General features: G+C 47.7%; 2 long non-coding RNA genes across 8 annotated transcripts in view; one reads left to right on the forward strand and one right to left on the reverse strand.

Moving 5' to 3' along the window:
* Positions 1–25,606, reverse strand: part of LOC137478906 (uncharacterized) — a 27,538-nt gene continuing 1,932 nt past the window's right edge. The window contains exons 1-4 of one of the 7 annotated variants that reach the window (XR_011001868.1): positions 24,473–25,515; positions 13,954–24,303; positions 12,459–12,693; positions 1–1,507 (exon numbers count right to left, since the gene is read on the reverse strand). This is a non-coding gene — a long non-coding RNA (uncharacterized lncRNA). Of the gene's footprint in view, positions 1,508–10,979; positions 12,694–13,953; positions 24,304–24,472; positions 25,516–25,606 lie in introns of those variants that run through there. The other 6 variants (XR_011001871.1, XR_011001869.1, XR_011001867.1 and 3 more) reach the window with 6 other exon arrangements.
* The window catches only part of LOC137478933 (uncharacterized), a 10,075-nt gene continuing 8,771 nt past the window's right edge, over positions 24,303–25,606 (forward strand). Inside the window, exon 1 of the long non-coding RNA XR_011001885.1 lies at positions 24,303–24,522. This is a non-coding gene — a long non-coding RNA (uncharacterized lncRNA). The remainder of the gene's footprint in view (positions 24,523–25,606) is intronic.

Raw genomic sequence — 25,606 nt, forward strand, 5'->3', positions numbered from 1 at the left:
TTCATTTTACACAGCTTTGAGATGATGTGCTTTGTGCTTTTTAAAGCAGTCACAGGTCTGTTGTGGTGAAACAACAACCTTATTTCTTGAAGACAACCCAGCAAGATGCATCATAATGCCATGGGAGCAGAGCTGATTATCTCCTCCTGGTAGGGTAGTTAAGCTTTCCTCTCACAAAATCCCTGGTTAAGCAGTACCTGCCATTTTGGAAGAACATCTGCAGTGGCTGGAGGGGATGCATATCCCGTTGTACTTGGGAAACACCTTCCCACATGCTTCAGTGTGTCACTCAGGCTACTGCTGCTGAAATACCTGACCTGGTTTTACAGGGATGGATACAGACGTGAACATGAACGCTTGGAGAGTGACTCAGAGAGTCAGGGACTTTATTGAAATGCATTTTAAAAAAATAAGAAGGAAGAAAATGAAAGAGGGAGAGCTGTCATCAAAATGAGCAACAGAGGACACAGAAATTGATGGATTTCACACTTGGTCGATTAATTATGCAATTAATTACATAAAAGGAGCTGTGACAGTGTGTACCAAACTGCTCCCCCCACACAGATGGAAACTCCACAGTTAGTGAGGCCAAGGGAATCAGATGTTGCAGAGGATCCAGTTGCACCATATATTTCCACATCTTGCTCAAGCTCCCCAGGTTAAGTGTCTGGATTTGGTTTCTGCGGTACCACACCATGTGCCCAAATTCATCAGGACGGGCGTGTTTATGCCTGCTACCAGCCTGCTGGGTTTGCCTCCCCGCGGGGAAAGCAGGGAGGAAGCAGAGAAATTGTCGGGTTTGCATTTCACAACCGCCTGCATAATCCAGGTTGCTGTGCACATCCCGTGGCTCAGCCTTTCAGGCCCAGTGTGATGGGAAGCGGGAGGGAGTGTTTACACAGCCTGCTGGCCGCTCTGCAGTCACTATAGCAACCCCAAGGGTCAGTTTATAGTAGGAGAGGAAGTTCACTATTGGGGAGTTCAGCTTTCCAACACCAGCATCAAGCATGGCTGAAAAACAAAAGGCCAGGCAGTGGGAGGAAACACATTTAAAGAAGCTTCCTATGTGCAAAACCACCCGAGCTTTCTCAGTCACGGGGAGATGCTGCATTCCTTTCCTCTTGGTCAAAGGCACGCTGCCATCCGGCTGATGCCTGAGCCAGAGGGGTACCTCCCCTCTCCCACAGATGCCTGTGTGTTTGAGAGCAGGGCAGCTGTGGAGGAGTGCAGCATGGTGCCCCACTTTCAGAAACACCCCTGTGCTGGCAGCCCAAGCTGAGAGCCACAGGACCGATGTTCCAAGTGTACTTGTTGCCGGCTCTGGCTCTGTAGAGGCTGCTTGTAGACCTTCACAATATCTCCCATGGCAGGAAGAAATAACAGGCACTGTCCTTTCTGGCCTGGATGTAAACCAGCAAATGTCTGTGCATGCAGACTTGAGGTACTTTGACCTTATCATGCTAAGACTTAGTCTGTGTCAGTGCTGCCAGTGGTACTGTGATTAAATCTGAAAAAAATGACAGTCATCTCTGAGGTGATGCCTAGGGAAACACCCTCTTTCCAAACACTGCCATCTGTCCCAGAAAGTTTTCTTAACCTGTACAGCTCCTGTTGTACCTCATTACCAAAATGGCCTGAATACTGACCAAGAGCTAAAAGAGGATCTGTCAGCCACTGTTAAAACAGTAGGACAGTGTCAGAGCACATTCACCCTGGGGAATTGTATTTTCTCAGGGAAAGAGGTAATAAACACAGCGTCCCCTCAGCCAAAAGTCCTTCTCTCGCCCAGCAGTTCCCATCACTGGATCTGAAGCAGCAGAAGAGAAAGAGTCCATTGTGGCATGGGGGGCAGGGGTCTTCTTTAAAGAAAGGTCTACCCCTAGCTGAACAAGTCCAACACTAGATGGGACCACAGACTTTCTGAGCTCCCAGCTGAGCTCCCCACTGTGCATCACACTCCAGGGTTTCAGAGCAGGGTTTCAGTTTACCTACCCTGCATGCTAACCCTCTGTGGTAGATATAAGGTTATAAAAGGACCCCTGCACTCAGCAGCTGCTGGAGAAAGAGCCCTGAGTAGTTTTGTGCTTGGTCAACAATTGAGGACATGCAATGGGTACTCCTGTGCTTGGTCTGGGCTGCAGTGTAGAACACAGAGAGAAGAAAGCCTGGTGAATCCCAGGGAGGTGAACTGACTGCAGAGTGTCAGAGCAAGCATTCCAAGGCCTGTTTTCCCTTCTAACATGACAATTTACATCAGTGAAGTATCATCCCAATAAAGTTCCTTCAGTCCGTGAAGATCTGTCTACCAGTACTTGGCTGCTGGCTGCCTGGGAGGTAAACAAGGTAATGGCAATGTTAATGGCTGTACTGGAGCCTGCAGGCAAAGTTTGGTCAGCTCACACAGGTGTTCCCAAAGAACAGAGTTCAACAGAAGCAGCAAGCCATTGCCCAGGGGAAGAGAGAGGAGCAAAGAGAGGATAAGGTAAGGAGAGACTGCATGTGTGGGAAGATTGGGAATTGTGATATATTATGCCAGAGAAAATATGCAGAAAGACACAGCATCATGGAGAAACACAGGTTCCAAGGAGATGAGAGTTATACCTTGAGGCACTGTACAGGAGAAGGAAGGACCACATGGATGGGAAGGAATGACCCATAGCTGAGGCCTTCAAAACCAAAGTGATAAAAAGAGAGGAAAGATGATGAAAATGAGTGTGGGTGCTTCAGAGGTGGAATAGCAATGAAGGCTACATAGATGAGAAAGGTGGCTGAGTGAGGGGAAAAAATTCATCTGGCTATACAAAGATGTCAGACCCACTTGAGAAACAGATGTTTTGAAGATGCAACTTGTCCCAAAGCAGATGTCAAATGCATCATACATCTACTTCTCTCTAGAAAGGGGGAGCTACAGTAATGATTCCAGAAGAAGACACCTACCCAAAGCAGGTCAGATTTCAGTGAAAGAAAATTTCATGCCTAATAATCGTCTGCTCTTGGGTGGCAAGCGGAAGGGCAGAGCTTTGGGATGAGGGCTGTATGTGTGTGTGTGTGTTTGAGGATGATCTCCTGGGAGATTTTCCCCAGGGCTGGGTGTTGCACAAGGAAAGATGAGTAGGTTTCAGTGCTGCTTTGCTGCTGAACTCCTGAGCAGACAGGACTTTTCCAAGGAACTCTACAGGTGGGTTTCACTTTTGCTGGCAATATCCATCTCACACATTTAACCTCACAGGCTTTGAGCAGGGGATGCACATAGGGCCAGCAAGCAACAGTATGTCCAGGAGCAATGAGCCAGCCTGCAGGACAAACTGCAAGAGATGATGGAGCAGCTTGTGCACTGGCATGGCCCCTCACCCTGCCAGTGGCTATGGCACAGCAAGGATGCCCGCATGATTAGGCCTCTGTGTGTCCACAGCAAGCAGGCTTTGGCATCTTTCAAACAGGCTGCAGTTCAGGCCCTAGCTTGGAAAGCCCTTTCTCCATTGCCCTCTCCTTCCTGCCCAGCATGTGGATGAGTCAAAGCAACTCCTGATGTCTCAGGGTCACCCAAGTCCCAGGCAGCCTGCTGCTAGCCCTGATTACAGGACAAACCTGCCTGATCTCCTTACAGTAATTAACAACAGCCCTTCAGATGGTTTAATGTCACCAGGAGTCTTTCTAGAAGCTCAGCTCACATCCTAGAACAGTGCTTCCCACTCCTTTTTCCATGTCAGTGAGCAAAGAGGACTCAGCCCTCTGCCCTGGGTTCCATCATGCAGCACGTCCAGCTCCCTGCATCTACCTCACTGTACAGCCCATGCAACAGTGCCCAGGGATGCTGCAATATCAGCTGAGCTGGGCCACAGAGCATGGAAGAAGCAGGAGGTCACCCGGGTGACTGAGACACCAGCAGCACGCACAATAATGGCTCAAAACCTTGGCATGGCTCTTTGGAAATATTACTTGTGGGCAGGGGGGACAGGGAGGTGGAGGAAGTGTTGTCAGCATTCTTTTATTCATACTGTATGAAGAAAAATACCCTGAAACAATGCAGTTGGGATTGGCAGCAGTTGTGAGTCACTTGCCATAGAGGTAGAGGTCTGTGTGAAGCCCCAAGCAGGGCAGGAATTTAATCCAGCTCCCCAGATGCTGCGTAAAGGTGTAAAAAATGTGAGCTTTGATATTGGCTCAACATCTGCTTCAAGGTACATGTAACAACAGAGTAAATAACATTTCCATGTATTTGCAGATTTACTGGTCAGATAAGTGGTGAGGATGGTATGAAAAGGGCCTGCTTAGAAACAAGTAAGGCTAAAAAGAGGCATCTTCATCTTTGTTGCTACCACTACTTTGTATGGAAATAATGCTTACATTCATTAAACTGTAAGTGGTCATCACAGAGGGTAAAAATAATTAAGGAGGAAATAATAGGAAGGATGTTATTTAACAGTGCAAATGTTTCTATATCCTCACCTGTGCCTGGATATTGCCACTGCATGCACCTCAAAGGGAGTTTATTCGAAGAGAAAGGAAAAAAATTAGTGAGAGAGAAAACAAAAATTGTAGTTAACGATTGAAAAGTCAGGTGGAAAAATCTTGTACCCCATAAAATCCTCTGGCTTGTTAGGAAATGTTTATCCCCCTTAAGTCTAAAGGAAATGAAAATTTCCAGTTCCACAAAAAAGACTGGAAAAATATTTCTATTTGCCCACTCTCATCACTTCTGCCCCAGGGACAACCTCACCATTTTAAACTGATTTTCTAATCCTGCACTAGTAACCTCTCCCAAATAGACACGTCTTATGATCAGATGTGAATCACAGCAGGACAAAAAAGCCACTTCACTTCTCCCATGGTCGCTGTCCCCCTCACTCTCCACTGAAGACAAAAGCCTGGGGGGGTAATTTCTGTTTTCTCTGAGATGCTGATCCTGGGGGGACAATGAAGCCAACTTTCCACAAACATCTCAAGGCTAAGACAGCTTTTAGAAAGGGGATCAGGTATCAACAACACACCTGAATGAGGGACCTGACCTTCTGAAAGGCTGGGAGGCAGGTCACCAGCATCCCAGTGGGATGTAACATAGGTGAATCCTTGTGATAGTGCGGCATCCTCAGCTCCTTCAGCTTACTCTAAAAGGCAGAGCTTCAAAATGAGTCATGTTCAAGACTCCAAGTGGGAGATGGGGACAGTCATGTTTTAATGTCTTTGATGCAGGAGCCCAAACAGCACTTCCTTGTGATGATGAGGACTGGTACGTGGCTTTTTTCTTAACACACAGTCAAGAGAAATGGAGTCATATACCAGGAGAAAGAGGTTTGTTTATCTGCACTAATAACTGCAATAATTCCTGCTCATTTTATCTTCTTTTACAAAAATGCCATGCATACAGAAAGGCTTCCTTACACAGTATGTCTGATAGATCCTACAATTTCAAAATGCACTTCTCTGCATCTAGCCAGATCCTCAGAGAGGGCATTTTTGGTTTATCTTTTATATCACAATGGGGGCTCTAACTGCTGCCTGGCTCCTCCTGCCCCTTGAAGCAGTCACATTTCCACCTAGAAGAATAGCAGTGAGGCCCATCCCAGGTACATCTCTTATGGCTGAAGTGCTCTAGAGCAGAGGACATGCTTTAACTTTTGCTTCTTTTTGCAGCTTTCTTATGACTGTTCTCTTAATGCTTGACTTAGCCTGTTTCCCAAATAGGCAGGACCACTTCCCTTCCTGTTTGGGGACAGGGCCACTTTCTCACTCTCATCTGCTGGCATGCTGTAGGTGTACTGAGGTGTCCAGCTCTCCCTAGGAAAGACGTTTAACAATCATAAGATGTCCCCATGGAAAATGCACCACTCTTCAAGCACATCAATATTCATACAAGGCAGGAAAACCCTTACTAAAAGAGAAAAATTCACTACGTTTTTGTTCATTCTTCTCGAGGGTGTCCCTTCAACAGCACTCAACAGCTGTTAAATGGGATAATCGCCTGCTAGCCTCATGTCACTAATTCAAATGCTAATGGCTCTTAGTGCATGAGAGGTTATTCAGCCATCCGGCACCCCAGGTACACTTTGCATGAGGAGGATGATGAAGGGATTAAGGTCTCTTCTGGGATTCTAGAAACTTTGGAAAGAAATGCTTTCAGATTAATTTGGAGAGGATATGATGTCCAAGACAGTGTATTTGGTTTGTATGACAAGGTTTTTTGTAGTGGGGTGCTCTAAGGGTGGCCTCTGTGAGAAACTGCCAGAAGTTTCCCCCATGTCCAATGGAGCCATTTCCAGCCAGACCTAAATGGACCTGAAGCTGGTCAAAGCTGAGCCCATCATTAATGGTGGTAGCGCCTCTGAGATAATGTGTTAAAGGAGAAAAAGTTGTCACACAAGAGCAACTGCAGCTGGAGAGAGGAGTGAGAATATGTCAGAGAAACAGCCCTGCAGACACCAAGGTCAGTGAAGGAGGGGGAGGGGGTACTCCAGGTGCCAGAGCAGAGATTCCCCGGCAGCCCATGGTGCAGCCCATATGAGGGCAGGCTGTGCCTCTGGAGCCCATGGAGGTCCACAGTGGAGCAGATATTCACTGTGGAGGACCCCATGCTGGAGCAGGTGGATGCCCAAGGGAGGCTGTGACCCCATAGGAAGCACATGCTGCAGCAGGCTCCTGGCAGGATCTGCAGCCCTGTGGAGAGAGGAGCCCACCCTGGAGCAGGTTTGTTGGCAGGACTTGTGACATTGTGGGAGACCAGCACCGGAGAAGGCTGTTCCTGAAGGATTGCACCCTGTGGAAGGGACCCACAGCGGGGAAGTTCATAAAGAACTTCAGTCCATGGGAAGGACTCACCTTGCAGAAATTCATGGAGGACTGTCTTCCATCGGAGGGACCCCTGGCTAGAGCAGGAAAAGAATGTGAGGAGTCCCCTCTCTGAGGAGGAAGGAGCAGCAGAGATGACGTGATTAACTGACCACAGCCCCAGTTCCCTGTTCCCCCTGCACTGTAGCCCCAGTTCCCTATCCCCCTGTCCTGTGGGGAGCAGGTAGAAAATTTGGGAGTGAAGTTGAGTCCAGGAAGAATGGAGGAGTGGGGGGGAAGGTGTTTTCAAGATACAGTTTTATTTCTCATTATCATGCTCTGATTTAATTGATAATAAATTAAACTAATTCCCTGAAGTCAAGTCTGTTTTGCCTAGGACTGTAATTGTTGAGTGATCTCTACCTGTCCTTATCTCAATCGAGGAACCTTTTCTCTCTCCTGTCCAGCTGAGGAGGGGAGTGATAGAGCAGGTTGGGTGGGGACCTCACATCCAGACAGGGTCAAAGACAGGGAAACTAGGCAAGGAGGAGGCCAGCAGGAAGGATTTGCATATTTTGATGCCTCAGAGGGACTCCAACCCAATGCTGAGAGATCCTGTGGCCAGCCCAGCCTTGGTGCCAGCTGACCGAGCTAGGGCTCAGTTTGATCTCAGAAAAGTACTGCTTGTGCAGTGGTGGTGCTCAGCAAGCACAGGTCATCATTCTGTTGTCATGGCTAAACCACTGTCCCAGTAGTGCAATATTGGCTACCTGCACAGAGGTACCTCTTCCTAAGGCTCAAGGTCACTTCCACAACTCCGCTCCTAGCCAGGTAATGCCAGGCTCAGTGACCCTCCAGCCATGCAGTGCAAAGTGCCAAGCTGTCAGTGCCCCATGGGCCAAACCCTCTGGTGCTCCTTGCCTCTGTGACAGGAAAAGGCTGCAAAAGGCAGCACCAAAACATTCAAAATCAACACCACTTTCATGGAGCAAACTTTGCAACTTGATCCATGCTTTTGCATGTGTGCACATGTGTGTGTACAAAAGGCTGTTCAATACATTCATTTATATTTTACATGTGCAATTCCCCAAAAATCTCCTGGTTGCCATAAAACTATGCATTTTCTTTTACATGGAAATAACCACAGATTGTATAGTCACACTTCAACAGATCACACCATTACTTGTCAGTGGTATCTACACAAAAGCAGAGTTGGATTTAAGCCTAAAACTACTCTATTATGAAACTGCTGATAATACACGATCAATGGGAGATGGGCCATCACTGTCTGTCCTTCTGCACAGCATTATGGTGATGACAAAGGAAAGGAACAATGGTGACTTTGGCTTCCACTGCAGGGACTGTTTGATGTGCCTTACCCATCTCTTCTGTTCTGCAAGAAGGGTATGCAGTGTCTTCTGTCTCAAAAGTGGCAAATAGGAAGAGAAAAGGAGAATTAACAGATCAATACAATACTCTTGAATGGGATATATAGAAGGTGATGAGGGTAAATGGCTGGAAAAAAAGGACAGATATTTGACAATTCTTCAGCTCCCCTGAAACACTTGTGACCACATTCTCCAAAGGGATCAATAATCAATGAACATGAACTTCTATCTGTTGAAAAAACTATTTTGACATGAAATCAGTGATGTGTTTCATAACTGGTTTTAAGTCCGTGGAGGATGCTATTATTTAAGGAATTTTACTGGCCAAAACACTTTGTCAGCCGCACCATTCATCCTTGACTTTCTTTTTATTTTGAAATTATCCTGTATTCAGTTCTACTGGCTTCATATCTCCAGTCCCCTCAGTAGGTTATTCCTAATTCTAGTTCCTCAGCATCTCCTCCTCTGAAGAGTTACTTATGCACCAGAAAAATTGCTCTCATTTCATGTTCCAAAAAAAATGTGTATGTATCTGTTACCATGGTAGTGGTGTGGGTTCCAACCAACCATTTTAGCCACACTAACTTTAAAATGGTAACCAAGTTTGAAACTCTTTGGTTTCCTCCCAGAAAACACAGAGAGCTGGAACACATTTGCCCTTGTGGGCTTGCAGGTGACCGCCAGGCAGCCATGACTGGTCCCCTCCACAGACTGCAGGGTTGACCCAGTTTCTCCTCGGAGCTGTCATGGCAACCTCCACGGTTGTGTTTGTTGCTTTGCATGGAGAAACCATTTTCTGGCTATGGCAAAGCAAGAACTCAATGCCAGCAGCATTGCAAAGTGGGAGTGCAGCTCAGCCCTTCAGCTCAGGTCCTGATCCTGAACAAAATCCATATCATGTGGTAGCAAAGAAGTTGGATACAGAAAGAAAAACAACCTGTCTCTTACTCTTTTCCATTCTGGTGCTGCTCTGTTCCTCATCAGGCAGCACATTCAGGCTGGCTTGATAAAGAAATGAGGCAGACGGAGCCATTTCATGTGGGCACACCATGAGGCACAGCCTGCCCCTCTTAATTTCCAGTCCTCCCTGAACTCAAGGTCATTGCCCACACAGACCTAACTCAGCAGAGGTTTAATATCATCAGATCCACAAAATCCATGGGAATAGTCCAGATAGGGGAGAGTGGTCATGACTCCACACAGAGGAAGTCAACAGTGGGAGCTTAGTCTGTACCGGAGAGTTTGCATGAGCATGGCACAGGTTGAGGGGCACCTGCCTGGGCTGCTCCCAGACCTCTGGTTGTGCATTTACCCATTCCCAGCCATTCATTACTCTGAGAGGGAGCTGCCCATGGCAACAAAGAAATGTCAGCACTTTATACTAAAACCCTTGCCAGTGAAAGTGGAGAGAAAAATGTTCTGAGCCATGGGGCAGACACCCAAAAATCCCTCCTGTGTGGTGGGGAGAAGGGAAAAGGAGAAAAATTTTTAAAAAACGAAAAAAGAAGAAAGAGCTAAGAAAAAAAAAAAAGAGGAAAATGCCTGGGAGGTTTGATTTATAAAGGGAAATGAGCTGTAAGATAATGTGCTTGGACTGGCCAAGCTGAGGCGGGTGCGAGAAAAGTGGGTGACAGCCAGCAAGCACCAGAAAGAGCCCAGGCAGTGGAGAGGGAAAAGCACAGCCTGCTCAGAGGGAGTGAGATGCACAGAAAGTGCATGCTAAGTAGGAGTGCCAGGATGACATTTGAAAAGGGGAAAATTTAGGCTGAGTGTCAGGAAAAGCTTCCTGACAATGAGATGCATGCACTGGAGCCATCCCGCGGGAGAAGCCCTGGAAGCCTCATCATTTGGCTTGCAAGGGCTGAGCTGGAGGAAAGCTGCAAGTCCTGGAAAGGCCTTGCCGAAATCCAGAGCTTGCAGAAAGTCAAAAGCAAGGCTTGCTTTAATTACCGGAGGCCTGGCTCAGAGGTGAACTCCACAGGCAGGAAGATTGTCCAGGAAGAGGGGAACTCCCAGTAGGTGACTGGGAGGCAGCAGGTCCCAGGCACAAGCATCATTCCCCTTATGGGAGCCTAGAAACAAATGGGTGAGCAAGACAGCGAAACTGATAGGGAAATAATAAAAAAAAAATCCCTTCTCCTTTAAGGCAACATTATCTCTCAGCAAAGAGTTGCTCTGCTCTGGCCAAGGCACAGTCAGTCAGGGCTCAGGCTTCTGTTAGTCTGGGCCCCTGGGAAGGCCAGCTGCCAAAAAAAGAGGGAAAATTTGCTTTAGTCAGGGGGTAGGGCATGGGTGTATTGGGAGGGAAATCAGGGAGAGAGTGAGGGAACTTGCACTGGAGAGCGAGGGAGAGAGGGGGACGTATGTATTCACTGTGTCGCTGGATATGTAGCAAGGCAAGAAGCCCAGCAGGATGGCTTGGGAGTGAGGGAAGGAGGTAATGGCTGCAGGCAGAAGCCAGTGCAGAGAAACTCCAGGAATGATGCTGTTTCTCTCCTATCAAGAAGAAGCCTTGTCCAAAGAAATCCGTGTTAAAAACAGCCAGGGCATGGACTCTGTCCCCAGAGCTCCCTGAGCCACCAGCCTTCCCTATCACAGGAGGAGGAGGAGGTGATTTCCCGTGAGAGGAGGCAAACAGAGTAACTTCTCCTGCAGGGGACTATCCCTGTGCCCCATGCCTGGGCACACCACTGGACCAACTGTGCCCAGCCTGGCTGGGAGCAGCCTCTCCATTGTGGCACATGAAGACCTACAGCACACAACTCCAGAGGTGTCAGCCAAGCTCACAAGGAGCCTGGTGTGAGTTGAACATCATCCCACCAATACCAGTGGCCTTACTGGGAGCTGAGATCACAATGTCACTTCCAGAGCATGAAACTGAATTTGAAACTTTGATCCCTTATGAGATCCTTCTACCCCCAAGGAAAGTATCTCTGTGCCAAAGGTAGCCACATTCATGCAGGAGATAATCAGGCATGGGCAGTTAAAGCAATAACTGAGCTGTGGCACAGCTGCCCCGGGAGTGCCATCCGTCTCCCATCCCAGCTTTTACTGCTGTATTCCTTTATTCGGATACACCGCCCTCCCCATTTAAACAGCAAACCCAGCGGGGCAGGAAATGACAGCCCATGCTCTTGCTGAGCCAACAGAAATGGAGCTAAAGTGGAAAGCCTATTTTAAGAGTAAAGTACAATATAAAGAGGTTGCATTTATTTCCAGACCAGACATTACAAACCCAGGGAATTCAGAGTTAAAGTTATGCTTAAAATAAATTCAAACTTCTTAAAGTGTGGCAGTGTGCTACCAAGGAATACAAATAGCCTTAATTCTGCCCTGAAGTGACACACAGCCGTATGACTGTGATTAAAATGTTTTAGTACTTGTGCTCCTAAACTAGATTACCCTGATAAATACAATTTTTTTCCATATTCCCTTGCTTTTCTCCTCCTCCAACAACCCTGTGCCCCAGATATAGCCACTAGCACAGATTTCACTGCCTACTAGGAAAAAAAAAAATATATATATATATCACAGGTCCTTCACATCTGTAATGAGAGCCCCAGGCTAAACGTTGTCTTGGAAATACCCTCCCTCCCACCATCAGTCAGATCCGCAGCCACCCCTGCCAAAGGCTCTGGAGAGCACAACTGAAGTGTGCACCAAGTGATCATTTAGCCCTGCTGAGGAGAATGGAAGGATTTTCCTCACACCTTTGATACCACTGTAATCTACACTCATGTATTTATTTCACAAGTCCATTTAAACCTTGGGTTTAAAGTGTAAAGAAAATAAAAGAGAAAGAAACATCATCTGGATAAACAGTTATGGCTTTTTGTCAAGGATTCAGGAGCTAATCGAGTCCAGATCTGTTCCACATTTACATGTGAAATTGTACTTACTGAGCTAGGAAAAGTCAGATGAGCATCAAGAGTCAGCTCTGCCCCTCAGCTACATGGTGCAAACCCTGGAGTGAATGAGGGCTCCAGGGGTGTAACAGAAGGCAAAGTTTGGCCCCAAATACTTAAGGGCCATTTGGCTGAGATGCACATGAAAGTGGCTGCTCTGCACTTCAGCCCAGTTTGAAATGATTCTCCAGAAGTTGTATTTACATAAGAGAGTGGGTGGCCTGAATTGTCATGATGTGTTCAAATATTTGGCACTAAATCACAGCTGTCCACTTATTTGTACTTTTGCTGCTGGGCAGCAGGAACACCCCTGGAATTAGTCAGCATCAGACGAACTAATGAGCTAACAGATATATTATGGTTTACAGTTTGGACTGTTTTTGTCCATATAAATACACACCTCCTCTCCACTTGTTTCCCAGAACGGCATATCTTCTTGAACATGTTGACTTTACAAACTTTATTTTATCTGGCCTTTATGAATGAGCTTGCAGAATTTTCTGTTAGACACAGAAAAGCACCTTGCCCCTAGCAGCCTTCCTGAGCATTACATACAGTCTTGGAGAGACTCAGGAGTGTAAGGGGAAACAGTCCAGCCTTGGAGAAGTTCCTCTTCACAAGCCAAAAGCCATCCTCTGCATGCAAAGATCCCAAGTAAATATGGAACCAATAACAACCATGAGCAAAGACCTTTACATATGGAAAATATTTCCAAAGTCCGTGTTACAAGTCACATTGTCTGGAGGAAAACGCTTGCACCTTTGCTCTGCAGAAAGCAAGGAATTTGTTGCACCAAAGGAAAGAAAATCTTGTTATCTGGGTTAACACTCCCATGATTGATTCATTCCACTTCTCCATTGCCAGAAACCTTTTATAAATCACAGATAGCATAGGTCATGATTTAATAACTTGCCAAGAAAATTTATCCCGTGCAAGAGGACTTTAGGACCGGTGTCAATTCTTTGCAACTTGTATGCCTAATGGAAGCTAGTTGCAAACCATAATAATTTTTATTAAACAAATCAACAGAGTTTTTACCAGGGTAATGCTCTAGCATGGAATCAGTGGGAGCCAGGTTTTTGTGTGTGTGAATAAAATAGTTTTTCAGAAAAAAATGCTTATTTGCTGACACTGAAGTTTCTTGTGGGAATACATCACTTTTATAATTAAATTTTCATCTGGAAGGTTTTTCAGGTCAAAAATGGAATTTCTGGTCAGAATCATAGCAGGGAGGAACACACAGGAAGCCAGGGTCTCGACTAAGCACAGCCAAGCCTCTTGCATCCTGAGCACTTGGCTTAATTATGGAGCCAGCAGCTCATCTGCCATATGGCTGCTCCTTACCTGGTCTTGACCATTTTTGGACATACTTTTCCAGCAACACTTCCTGGTTCTCCTTCCAGCCCCTCCCAGGAGCAGGAGATGCAAAGCCATAGACAGAAAGCATTTGTATTTTCCAGGAAGCATCCAAATGGGTGCATGCCTCCAGCCAAAGGAGCACAAAGGAGCAACCCCACTGCTAGCAGCCGCTCTCACCCACGCAACAGGATCTGGGAGAGGATGTCTGGCCATATCTGCCTTCCCCTCCATGTGCAGGAACACACCATATCAACAGAAAACACCTCTGGTAAGGGCATAAATGCACCTCCCTCCCCGGGAGGCTGCACGGCGTTATCTGCAGCAGTGGAAGGAAGCAGGAGAGCCCAGCTGCTGGCAAGCCTTCCTACCCTCACAGCCTGATTCACCAGAACAGCCCGGCTGCTTTTTGCCACCACAACGACCACACACCAGAGCTGCAAGCCTGGCTTCATTGGCCAGTTTGTGACACTCTTGTGCCCACAGAGTGGTAGTGAACAGCTGGTGAGCCCCTCCACAAGCTCCTCTGCATTGCATACCTCAGCCAGGCTGCTGCAGCAGAGGATGAAACCGAGTTGTCACCAGCCCCACCACACAGCCTTGTCCTCTGTTCACCTTCAGAAGGGCAAGTCAGAAGTGGCTCAGCTCAGCCACCACAGTCAAATGAGCCTGAAACACTGTTAGGAGGGATTAAAATCACATGTGAGTGTGTGTGTATGTGTGGTTTCACACCACCTCCCTCTCCCCACCGCCAGCCACACCAGTTTCCTCAAAGAAAGGCAGAACAGTAGAGCACAGACCCAAAGCCATGCCGTGATGCATTAAAGCCTTGTTTTCCCACTGCTTAAAGAACTGACCCAGCCCCCTCAAATGTTCCCAGCATACTTGAATTGTGAGTCAGAGACCACAATGGAGATACTTGCCTAGCTTGACAAAGTTTAAGTATCTCCTGCCAAACAGCAATCACTGATTTTTTGCTCTGTCACTCATGAGTCCTGTTCCTGCTGCTCTAACCACACAAAACACACTGCCTCATTGTGGAAGCCAGGATTATTGTTTGGCTGCTTACCTGTAGCATCTCCAACTTTTCATAATCCCCTTAATGAGGAGTGCTGCTAACAAACCAGATGGAAATTTGCAGGTATTGAAAGCTCATGTCTCTGTACCCACTGTAGAAGCAATAGAGGATGGAAAGAATAGAAATACTGAAAAGCAAGGCCAGGAAACACTTCATCTTTGCAGGCACAGTCTAACATTTAAAAGGAATAATAATTCAAGAACAAGATTTCCACAGACTGGACTGGCACCTCACTTAGCAAAACACCCTAAGGCTTAGGAGTTAATCTGTGATGGACCCTTCCTTGGGCTTCATTTGCCATAGCTAAAGCAATTGCCTGCCATGAGTTAGCATCCAGAGTGGCAAAATAAGTTTTTCTCTTTCAGTTGCAGTGGCAAAAGGCCTGCAGCACTGAGCAGTGCTCCATTTTCTTCCACTCCTCTGCTCCACCACGTGTCATCCAAACAGCTCATACAGCCCTGCTCAGGGCAAAAAGATTATTATTTTACTCACAGTAGGTCACACTCATTTCCTATTTGCTAATTTTCCTACACGATCCTGAGTGCAGTGCTAGAAACATATTTTCTTAATTAGCTTCCCCCCGCCCCTTTTTTTTTCCATCAAAAAGCACAATTATCACGCAATCCGAGCACTCTGGCAGAGAGGCACGAGGGCTTCAAGGAAATCCCCCAGTAACAGAGTGCAAGGCTTGATCTGCAGTGAGGAGAGCTGGCAGCCCTGCACTGCACCTCAGCATGCCAGCTGTTGCTCCAGTGGTGGAGCCACACTGGGAGGAGTTCAAGGACCAGCAGCTGAGAAAAAAAGTCAGACAGAACCAAACTCTCCAACATTACATGAGGTCGAGGTTGTGTGTGTGCATGTGTGTGCATTTGCTTTATTTCTCTTTTTTTTTTTTTTTCCACCACAACTAGACTTAGTATTTCTTCAGAGGATTCATGCTTGTACTTGTACCAAGAAATCATTCCCATTATCTCCTCCATCGCCTGGGCAGCAGTGCAGAGAGCAGCCTGCTGTTATCCATCCCTGCTGTCTGGGGTTTGGGACAGCTGGGCTGCAAGGCTGGAGAGATGGGGGAGTTTCCGGGCTCTGGGGTGCACAAGGAGGAGGGAGATCATTTTATGTGCTGCTAATCTGTCTCTGCAGGAGCACTGGTTTTCGCCTCTGTAGCACCTGCCATGGGGCGCCTGGGGGTGGGACACAGGAGCAGGAAGAAAAATAACTTCAAGCAAGATTTACTCCCTTCCTTATTAGTTAATGCTTGCCAAAAAAAGTTATGCAGAGGCAGGGGGTTGAATAGGTCTGAATTGACTTCACATAATTGATGTAAACATTACACTTTTGACATCTCTCTCCTTTCAGGAAGGGGGAATCTTTGACTGAAGCTGTGTCCAAAGCCCTAGACAGAAACCCAGGACCTCTAGGATGTTCTTTTCCCAGTTCCGCCTCAGGCTTGACATTTCAGGACCATGGTGTTTTACTGACAAACCTGAGCTGTGCTAAACTGAAGATAAAATACCAGTGAGGGTTTCAAACCTCCCATTCCCCACCCCCATCCCCAGCACAGTATGCATTGCTCCAAGCTGCACACATGTACTGACCTCTCCCAGCTTGGTCCTGGTGACAGGGTGATACACAGCCCAGACCTGCACTCCCTGAACTCCCCACAGGCTCTCATCTAGCACAGAGACAGGTGCTGGAGGTGTGTAACAGGGAACAAGGAAGAAAAAGAAGCTGTTTCACTGTGCAAGTAATACAGATCTTAATATGAATCTCTTCTGAGCTGAAAGAAAAACCCTGTTGTATGGTCACAGTAGGTCGGACCAGCTAGTGCAGGGGGATGCAGTGCATATTTAGAGCACACTGTTCTGGACAACAAGCTTTGGAAAGTGTTTCTGAGGCTGGGCCAACCTCACGGTGCTGGCCCCAAAAATATTTAATGCATGCTCTTCTCAAAAAAGGCATCTGGATTGCAATCTGAATGCAAGCAGCTCCTTTCAGCTCTCCATCTTCAGATGCATTGCAAGCAAATCAAGCAATTCAAGAGGCTTAAGCTGGCCCTGGTAAAGTCTCAGCCCCCAGCTTTCTCCTGAAGCCAAAAATAAAGAATACATCGGCAAAACCATTGCATATTCACCTGGTAAGTTTCTAATGCTGTTTGTCAGAACAGCGGCTGCCACCACTGCACACTACAGCCCTCTCCCTGGTTTCGTGCCACCAGCAAGCCATCTCAGCTGACCCTGTGAGAGTGTCAGCTGCTGCTTGCATTACAAAATCTGGAAGGGATGGACCCTGAAACCAGAGAAGCAGCAAACAAGGACCGCAGCAGAGCAGGACAGGCTGCTCGTCAGAAGTGCATCCAGCACTTAGGAGATGACAGATTTTCTGGGCACTCAGAAAACCTACATAAGCACAAGCATTTGCACAATGTGCAATGAAGTACTGGCTCTGCTCTTTTGACAAGGGCATGTAGTGATGGGACAAGAGGTAATGTCTTTAAACTGAAAGTAGATTTAGATTAGATACTAGGAAAAAATTCTTTGCTGTGAGTGTGGTGAGACACTAGAACAGGTTGTTCAGACAAGTTGTAGATGCTCCTGGCAGTGTCCAAGGCCAGGTTGGACAGGGCTTTGAGTAACCTGGTCTAGTGGAAGGTGTCCCTGCCCATGGCAGGGAGGCTTGGAACTCAATGATCTTTAAGGTCCCTTCCAACACAAGCCACTCTGTAATTTTGTGACTGCACATGAGACTATAAGAGCACCATCTCCTCACATCTGACAGTCAGACATGAGGACTTCAGAGGCCTAAAACAGGGGGTGTACCTCTCCCTTGCCCCTGCTAACTCACAGCAGTTGCAAGGGAGGCAGCAGCACATGTCCTCACTCCAACCCACTGCTGGAATCACCAGCAATCCACCAGGCTGTTACACCCTTACAAAAGGGCTTGGCAGAGCACTTCCCCAGCCAAGGCAAGGCTTGTATCAGGGGCTAAAGATCAAACTGTATCTATCTCTGAACACACCTTTGTTAGTTTTGGCTGCACCCTTTCAGGTATCACCTGCCTCCCCAGGCAAACACGTTCCTATCCCGGGCGCCCCAGGCCTGCTGTGCTCCTCCAAGGGCTGCGTCCGCCTGCCAGGAATCTGTGGACCTACTGCATCCACATCAGCGGCCAGAAGCCAGGGAGGGAGAGCCCCAGCACTAATGTGGCTGCAGCAAGGATGTTGCAGTGAGCAGAGGAAGCAGCTAGAAGCAGATTCATGGTCAGGCTGCTGCTTGGTTTTGTTGGAAACTGGAGTGGAAAACTGGCACCGGCATCCATCCACCCCAACAAACATTGCATTCATATGCAGAGCTACAGAGCAAACGATCTGTCAGTTGTTCATCTGGAGAACAGGTTTCACCAGCCTGGATTAAATGATTATGTTGCCACAGCATATGCTTCTGGCTGCTCTTGGAGATAAAGGAAGTAAGGCACAAGGAGCCTTACAGGAGGGAGGCCTGACCCTGCAACCCAGCTCCCAATACCTTTATGCTTGAAGAAGGTTCAGACCAGCACAGAGCATGGGAGATGGGGAGCAGATGTGTTTAAAGAATGAATTTTGGTGCTGATGCGCTGAAATCACAAATGCAAGAAAACACCTCATTCGATTGAGAACAGAAGGTGCACGCTTTACCTCCAATTACTGCCTCCAGATGTGTACCAGACTGGCTGTATTTCTGAGCCTGCTGCTCCTCGTTCCCACAAAGCTGAAGGCAGAGCGAGTGCAGTTGGAGGTCTAACAGCACATGTGCAGCTCCACCAGAGCCTGCGTCCTGCCTCCACAAAACCCCCGTTGAGTGACTCCCTTAGGATGTAATTGCAGTCGACTTCATTCCAGGCCATGAGCATATGTCTGGCTATGGACATTACTGCAAGTACACAAGGAAAAAAAAAAAAGAAACATAAAGCAGAAAGTGCAAAAAAACACTGGTAATCCAAGCCCAGTTAGGATAATGGGTGTTTTCCTCTGTAGAAAAAGGTTACTTCACTATCTTTGGCAGTCTGGCCAGCTTCCCTGCATTTGTCTCTTGCAAGGCAGAAGAGAAAGGCTGGCACCAGCTTTGCAGACTCAAAACAAAAATATTGCACCCATGGGCACCAGCAACAACCCCTGAATCCCTCTGGAGCCCACAAGGGTAAAAAGCAGAGGCCCAAAGAGCTAAAACAATAATTTTAGGACTCTCACAGACTTCAGAGAGCCTTGAACCCTTGTACCAGGGAACCCAAGGCATCTTTTTCTACTCTGTGGCCTTTGATAGGTTCAGCCCCACCAAGGTTCACCCCATGTCCCTATCTCTCAGGGGATGATGTGTCTGTGGTGGGTGCAGGAGTGCAGTCACAGAACAGTGTGGGCAGCAGGAGCTGGAGTCACCATCCTCTGTCCCCTCTCTGCTTCACAAGATGAGCAGTAGCAGCAGCACTGTTGCTTTCATATTTGCCTTTTTTTACCCTCAGAGAGTGGAAAGCTGTGCTCTGAGCATTGGGAGCTGTTACAAACACTGCTCTGGGGAGAAGTCCCTACAAATAGCCTGCAGCAAGCACCCAGGACCTAAGGCTCCCAGCTCAAGCAGTTGCAGACTGGCAAATCCCTGAGCCATCCAAAGTAAGGTCTTGTCAATGGGAAGTACCAGCCAGGCCTAAGCAACACTGAGCTGCCCTCCCCACTTCTTGTGGCCGTGAAAACACTCAGGATTTGTCCAGCTGGGATGGCTCCTGGTCAGGCATTTAAGTTTATGGCTCATGGACAGGTTTTTAAAAATACATCCCAGTGCATGCACGGATGTACTCCAAGATACACTTATATCCACAAGCACATGACCTAGGAGGTGGGTTAGAGCTGAAGTGACTCAGCCTCCCGGTTACAGGAACAAAATTAGCAACCACTCATAGACGTCTTATGTCTTAGATGGGGCTAGATGGCACTGTAAGTTAGTTAATGTCCCTTTGCCTCAGGAGATTTCACTTTGGCATTCAGATCAGTGGAAAACCAGGAAAGCTGGTGCTCCCTAGGGTATATTTTCCAGAGCTGGGCTAGTAATTCACACCAACAACCTGATTCAACACATTTTCAAGGTACCTAGTTAGGAGCTGCGTCCAATAATTTAGTCATTCTCTGGAATTTACTTTTTTTTGAGAAAATAATTCTTGGCTTGACAGCATTTAAACATATGTTTTCTCCAAATACTTGGCCTACATTTTCCCTTCTTTAATTTATCCCATTTCTCCTCATTAACCCCTGCCCCCCCACCCCCGTTGTTCCCATGCTGGATCCCTCTACCTCTCCCGGGAGAACAGTGATGAAATGACATTCGCCTCCCAGACCTCCTAGCACATCACCGTTTCTCTTCAGGAGCAGCCCAGCGGGGCAAAGAGCCCTTTGGCCCGGAGCCCCTGAATCACTTAAGGATGCACAGCTAAAACGGAGCAAAGCAAAGAGGTGGAGGGAGGCGAGAACCGAGCTAGGAGGGACAGTGCCTGGCTGTATTGAGGTCAGAGCATTCCGGTCCCACGGCCTCGGGTGTCTGCCTGAGCTGGTTGGGAGACGAACGAGTAAGGATCTGCCCTAATCTCACACCCAGACCTTCCAGAGCCTTTGCACTCCGGAGAGCACGCTGTGGCCGATGGCACCGTGCCACCGCAAGGGAACGGCATCCACGTGGCTGGGGAGGAAGGGGGACGTGCAGTCCTGGTGCAGCACATCTGCCCCTGGGGCTGGGAAGAGGGTGGCCACCTCTTTAACAGAGACCCTATCCGTGCATCTAGCACTCCGATGGGTATCTCTCTCCCATCAGATAACAGAGGGAGCAACCCTCTAGGGAAAAAAAAAAAAAAAAAAAAAAAACCCAAAAAAAATCCCCAAAAAACCAAACCCCCAAAATCCCCAAAACACTCCTCCCAGCACAGGATCCCATCGGCTCCCTGACCGCCTAGGTCATTCATGCCTGTGAATCGTTTCCTCAAGTAACAGATTAGTCACGTACATTTGCAATGGCAGCGATTCTGCCAAATAGCTGAGGAGCAGGGCAGGAGAACAGCAACATGACAAAAACAGGCAGAGGAGGGGAGAGGAGAAACAAAACGTTTCTTCCTTTTCTCCCAAGCCCCTTGGGTTTTCAATAGCATTTGCATGCACAAGCTGCTAAACAGCTGCATCACGTGGTGGTGAAATCCGGGCGTTATCTGGCCAGAGACTTGGACAACCCTTTCCTTTTTCACCCCCGGGCTGGCAGAAGCTTTGCTCAGCAGCCAGGGCACTGACAGCTTCTGTAAGGTTGGGACCAAAAGCCTCCCATAGTAGGAACAATATTTGGCAACTGGGAAAACTTCTCAGTTGACCTCCCATCTTTGGAGTGACTGACAAATGCCAGACCCCGGCAGGGCTGACATAGGCTCGGGGCTGCAAAGAGTCACTCAAAGAGGAGAACAAACAGGAAAAGGTCCCCAAAAGCTCCTGATTAGTATGTGGCTTACTGCAAAGAGTTACTTTCTTCTTCCAATAACAGGCATGAAAAATCACCGCTGTCACTAGAGCAGCAGTGCATGGAGCTGTGAGCAGGTCAGACTGCTCCTCTGTGCTGTGCATGCTCTGTCAAACTGCCCCTGTCCCGACAACCTCCCAGCCACGAATGGCCTGGTAGGTAACAAAGAGGGAGATTCAAAGCAAGAACACCTGAGTGTTCCAGTAACAGGGGGAAAAAATGCAGGCTGTTTTGGGTCATGTGATTTGTTACATTCCCAGACACTCAGTCTGTCCCTTGTAGTTCAGGGAAATGCTAAATGGGCAGCATGGCCTGGAGAAACTGTAAGGAGGGGAAAAGCAGACAAGTGCCTGGGGGAAAGCTGATGAGCTGGTTTTCAAGACAAGCGTTACTACTGCAATAAGAGATAGAGACACATGCAGGCGTTCCCTGTCCTGGTAATAAATAACAGCCACAAAACTCTTATTAACCTCTGTAAAATATGTTGGTTCTGCCAGTCCATCCATCACAAACCTATCTGTTACTGTGGTACTCACTTCAGCTGTCCTAGTGAAAGACAGAAAACACAGCAGGCCAGCCACAGCAGCCCACATTCCAGCCAAAGGGAGTCACAATTGCAAAGGATGCATCCTTGTTGTCATAAAAATGATGCTCCCCTCTTGTATCCTCTGCCTTAGGGGGCAGCACTGAAAAAGGAGATTAAAATACAAGCATCACTTTTGAGACAGGAACTTCACCATAACACAAAAATGAACGAAAAAAAAGAGTCCACCTCAGGAATCGTCTACCTTTCCTTCCTAGGAACAAGTAGCCCTGGGGTTTGGCCTGAGCATCTGGCCCGGTGAATTCACTTGCAGTCCAAAGAAAGCCTGGCCCCATTCATCAGCAGGGATGGGAAGTGCCAAGTCTCTTCTCCTCTCACCATCCCACTTCCTGGAGGGGAATTCAAGGAACAAGTGGCCTGATAGTGCTGAGAGGAGTTCTGTCCCATGTGCTGCCAGGCTTCCCACGCTGTCCCATTTCAGAAGTAGCATGGGGAGGAGCGGGAAATGCATAAATCAGAGCTCGGATACTTGGCACTACAGCAGGACACAGATTAGACCACTCAATCATTTTAATTGCTATCCAACAGTAATAATCTATTTAGGTGATTTACTCGAAAATATGCATTGCACTTCGGTATGTTTATAATGCTAATTGGGAAGGTCCTGAACCAAACAGCCACCCTGGGTAGCAAAGCTGTGTATTTGGGGAGATTTATTTGGTTAGCTGTTTTCAGAACTTCACTAGAATACTGCTTTTCTTAGCTTTTTTTAGTTCAACATATATATTTTTGTCTATTTACTTGTCAATCTCATGTATTTGGCAGACATAAAAAAATGCAGAGCAGTAACCAAAATTACACACACTTCCCATGCAACACAGGGTTATTCTTCCTTGTCTTGTTTCTGCCCTGCATATTTAATTTTGTACTCCTGTGAGGACCTGGGTACTCAGGAAGAATGCCATTTTTAGAATTACCAGACATAAGTAGCTGCAGGTACATAAATGAGGTGTATGTCAAGACCCAAGGAGAGCCAATGGTTTTACAAGGTCATCAGTTAACCCACATGGCCAGGAATGCAGGTGTGAAGGAGATAATCCACCTCCAAGACACATCACAGCATGCCTCCATGGGAGTTTTGTGCTTCACAGAGACACTCTGCTCTTCCTTAAGAAAGATGGTACATCAGAAAAAGTTCCTCCCACTCTACCTGCACTGTTAGCACCTGTGTTATTGCAGGTAGGCACTGGGAAGGGTGTGTTGGGTATGCAGAAGCAGTTACTTACCATATACTCAGCAAAACCACAGAGAAAAAGATGGTGCAGACTCTGCTCTAGCTGTGTTTATCCTACGTGTCAATGAACAATAAAAACAGGGCACTGAAAAATAAACCTAACAGCTTCAAAAAGCCCCCAGGAGAGTTTCTTCATTGGTATAATATTTTTTGTTTCTTTCTGATTTTTTTTTTACTGTTGAAGTTGACATCTTTTTCCTCTTGCTGAACCAGCATTTCCTGACAGCAAACCATAGTCAGAAATTTTCCATCCAGCCCTGGAGTACGTTTCAACATTTGGTGCTTGTGCATGCTTATGAAAAGAGGTTAATGTCAATCTCAGAAAATTATCTACATGATGTTCAAAAGGGTACCAACAGTGAAGAGCAGCACCTGCATTTGGGGAAGTCCGGACACTCTCGCTTCTTCGCCTCAGAGTTGGGGTCAGCTCTTCTCTGCTCTCTTACATTTGTAATGGTGATCCTCCTTTGCATGTTTACTGCACAATTGACCTGTCACTTGGAAAAAATCTTTTCATGGGGAACACTCTTTCTTGACACAGCACATCCCCTTCCAAACACCCTGGGGACATTCTGACAGTTTTAAAACCAAACATCTTGGAAAAGAGCAATGCTCTCCCAATAAACAGCACTACAGTCAGGCCTCAGAAGGCAAACAAGCAAGGCAGGAGCTTGTGGGAGGAGATGGTAATAAATGCAATAGTCAGCTTCTTAATCACCATCCCCAGTGCCTGATAACCATTACCTTGTTTCAGCTGCCCTGTGCATAACATTGACAGGACAGCCCTCCACATTTGGAGGACTTTACCCAGCAAAATCTCCTCAGGGATGAACAAGCACTGAAGTGTAAACACACCCAAGAACTTTTAAAGGTTGGAAAAGTAAAATCTCTTATGCTGTGAGAGTCATCAGGCATGAGGCAGCCTGGGTACATCAGCCTCCAGTCTGCAGCAGTTGCACTCAGCAACCCCAACAGTCCAGGCTTTTTTTGGGAGCAGGGGTGGACACAGTGAAAACCAGCCTGGCCTTACTCAGAACTCTTGCCTGCAGGACTCTCAAGCCAAAGCTGTCTTAATATGCTTTTAAAAGAAGGCAAATGACAAGCAAGGCATCATTTCCTTCAAAGCCCGGCACTTCTCATCCACTGAGACATCTAGAGCTGCTATTGTCAGCTTAAGGGGCAATAACTTCATCAGGAGACGAAGCTGGTTTAGGAGGGGGAGGAGGAGGAGTTAAACCAAACTCATCAACCCACCCAGTGTCATCAGCCAGCAGCTCTGAGCACACTCTCACCACGGGGAAGCGGCGGAGAGACTCGACATCCCAGCAGCACGTCCAAGAGAGGATGTGTCCTAGAGGACACAGCTGATTCATCATCCCGCTCAGGAATCTCGGGCAGTTTCAGCTGCAGAGGCCTGACCTGCTTGGCAGCCAGCCGGCCGGCATCAGCTGCCTCCTGGAAAAGGGAAAGAAAAAATAAAAAGCTTTGAAACGACAGAGTGGGCAGAGGAATGGGGAGGAGGGGAAAGGAGGGAGTGTGGGGGGGAAGAGGTGGCCTCGCAGGCTCTGGTTGAGTAAGAGGCTAATTCCCCCCCCACTCCCTGACCGCGACTCCATCTAATTACCCTGTTTCCTCTGAGCTGATTGGAAAGTGGCCTTGTGTCTGGAAAAGGCAGTAAGCATCTTACATGCATCTGTTCCACCTAATCCCTAATAACTAGTGCCTGTGTGTTCCGGGAGAGGAGGAGGAGGTGGGGGAGGACAGGCAGGGAAGGGCCGGGAATGGTTTCCCATGTAGGCTGCGGTGTGGCAGAGGACAGGGCGGCCTTGTGGCCTGGGCTGGGGGCTTTCAGGGAACTAACATTGTTCCTCTTCCGCCTGTTTCACAATCTGGAGGCCCTTTCCTCCTTCCCCTTGCAATAATAACAAATTTTATTAAAAAAAAAAAAAAAAGCCTGTGGCTGGGAATAAAGACACATTTTGCTGAGCCTCGCTGCAGTTGGGATCTGTTTAAGCCACTCGTTTTCCCCTTGCCCTAATCCTGCATTATCCTTTAGGCATGATGTTCAATTCCTGAAGGGGGGTGGGAAGTGCTCTCCAGGGCCCTGCCTGGTTTGCCCAGGAATTTGGATTGCACTTTTTATGTGCAGCTCCAGGAAGGGGCAGAGGGACAATTACGCAGCTGTTTAGTAGCCAGGCAGGCACATTTTCAGCGAGCTCTTCCTAGTGGGAGCTAATTCAACTCGAGGAGAGCACAGGGATAAACATCTCCATTTGCCAGTAAAAGGATTGTCACATCTGGAATTTACACAAGTTACAAGGAGCCAGGAGCCACTATTCCATTTCACTTGCGTGGCGTCATAAAACATGTTAGCACTTTAAAAGTGTTGCGGGGCAGATGGATGCAGGACAACGACAACAACTCCCACAGCCCTGCCATGCCCCTGCCCTCCCCTGCCACCATCGGGGACACCAGACTCAGCCCTGCATCTTGCTCAACGCCCTCAACTTTGCTCCAGCCCCTGGGAAGGGAGGCTTTTGGCCTCCAACGCTGCCAGCTGGCTTCTCTTCTCCACGTTACAGTCCCAGGAGGCTGGGAGAGGGACCTGCTGTGCCCCCTGCACACCTCACAGGGAGTGCCAGCCTTCCCCTCAGGCTTAACCCACATGGAGGAGGACTCAGCAACTGATCGCTTTAAACCAGTTTCAAAAAGGTTGGCTGTGCCTATGTGGGCTGTTTATTTTCAAGAGCTTTCCACA

This window comes from Anomalospiza imberbis, chromosome 1, assembly GCF_031753505.1.
Source record: "Anomalospiza imberbis isolate Cuckoo-Finch-1a 21T00152 chromosome 1, ASM3175350v1, whole genome shotgun sequence".
Taxonomy (NCBI): Eukaryota; Metazoa; Chordata; class Aves; order Passeriformes; family Viduidae; genus Anomalospiza; species Anomalospiza imberbis.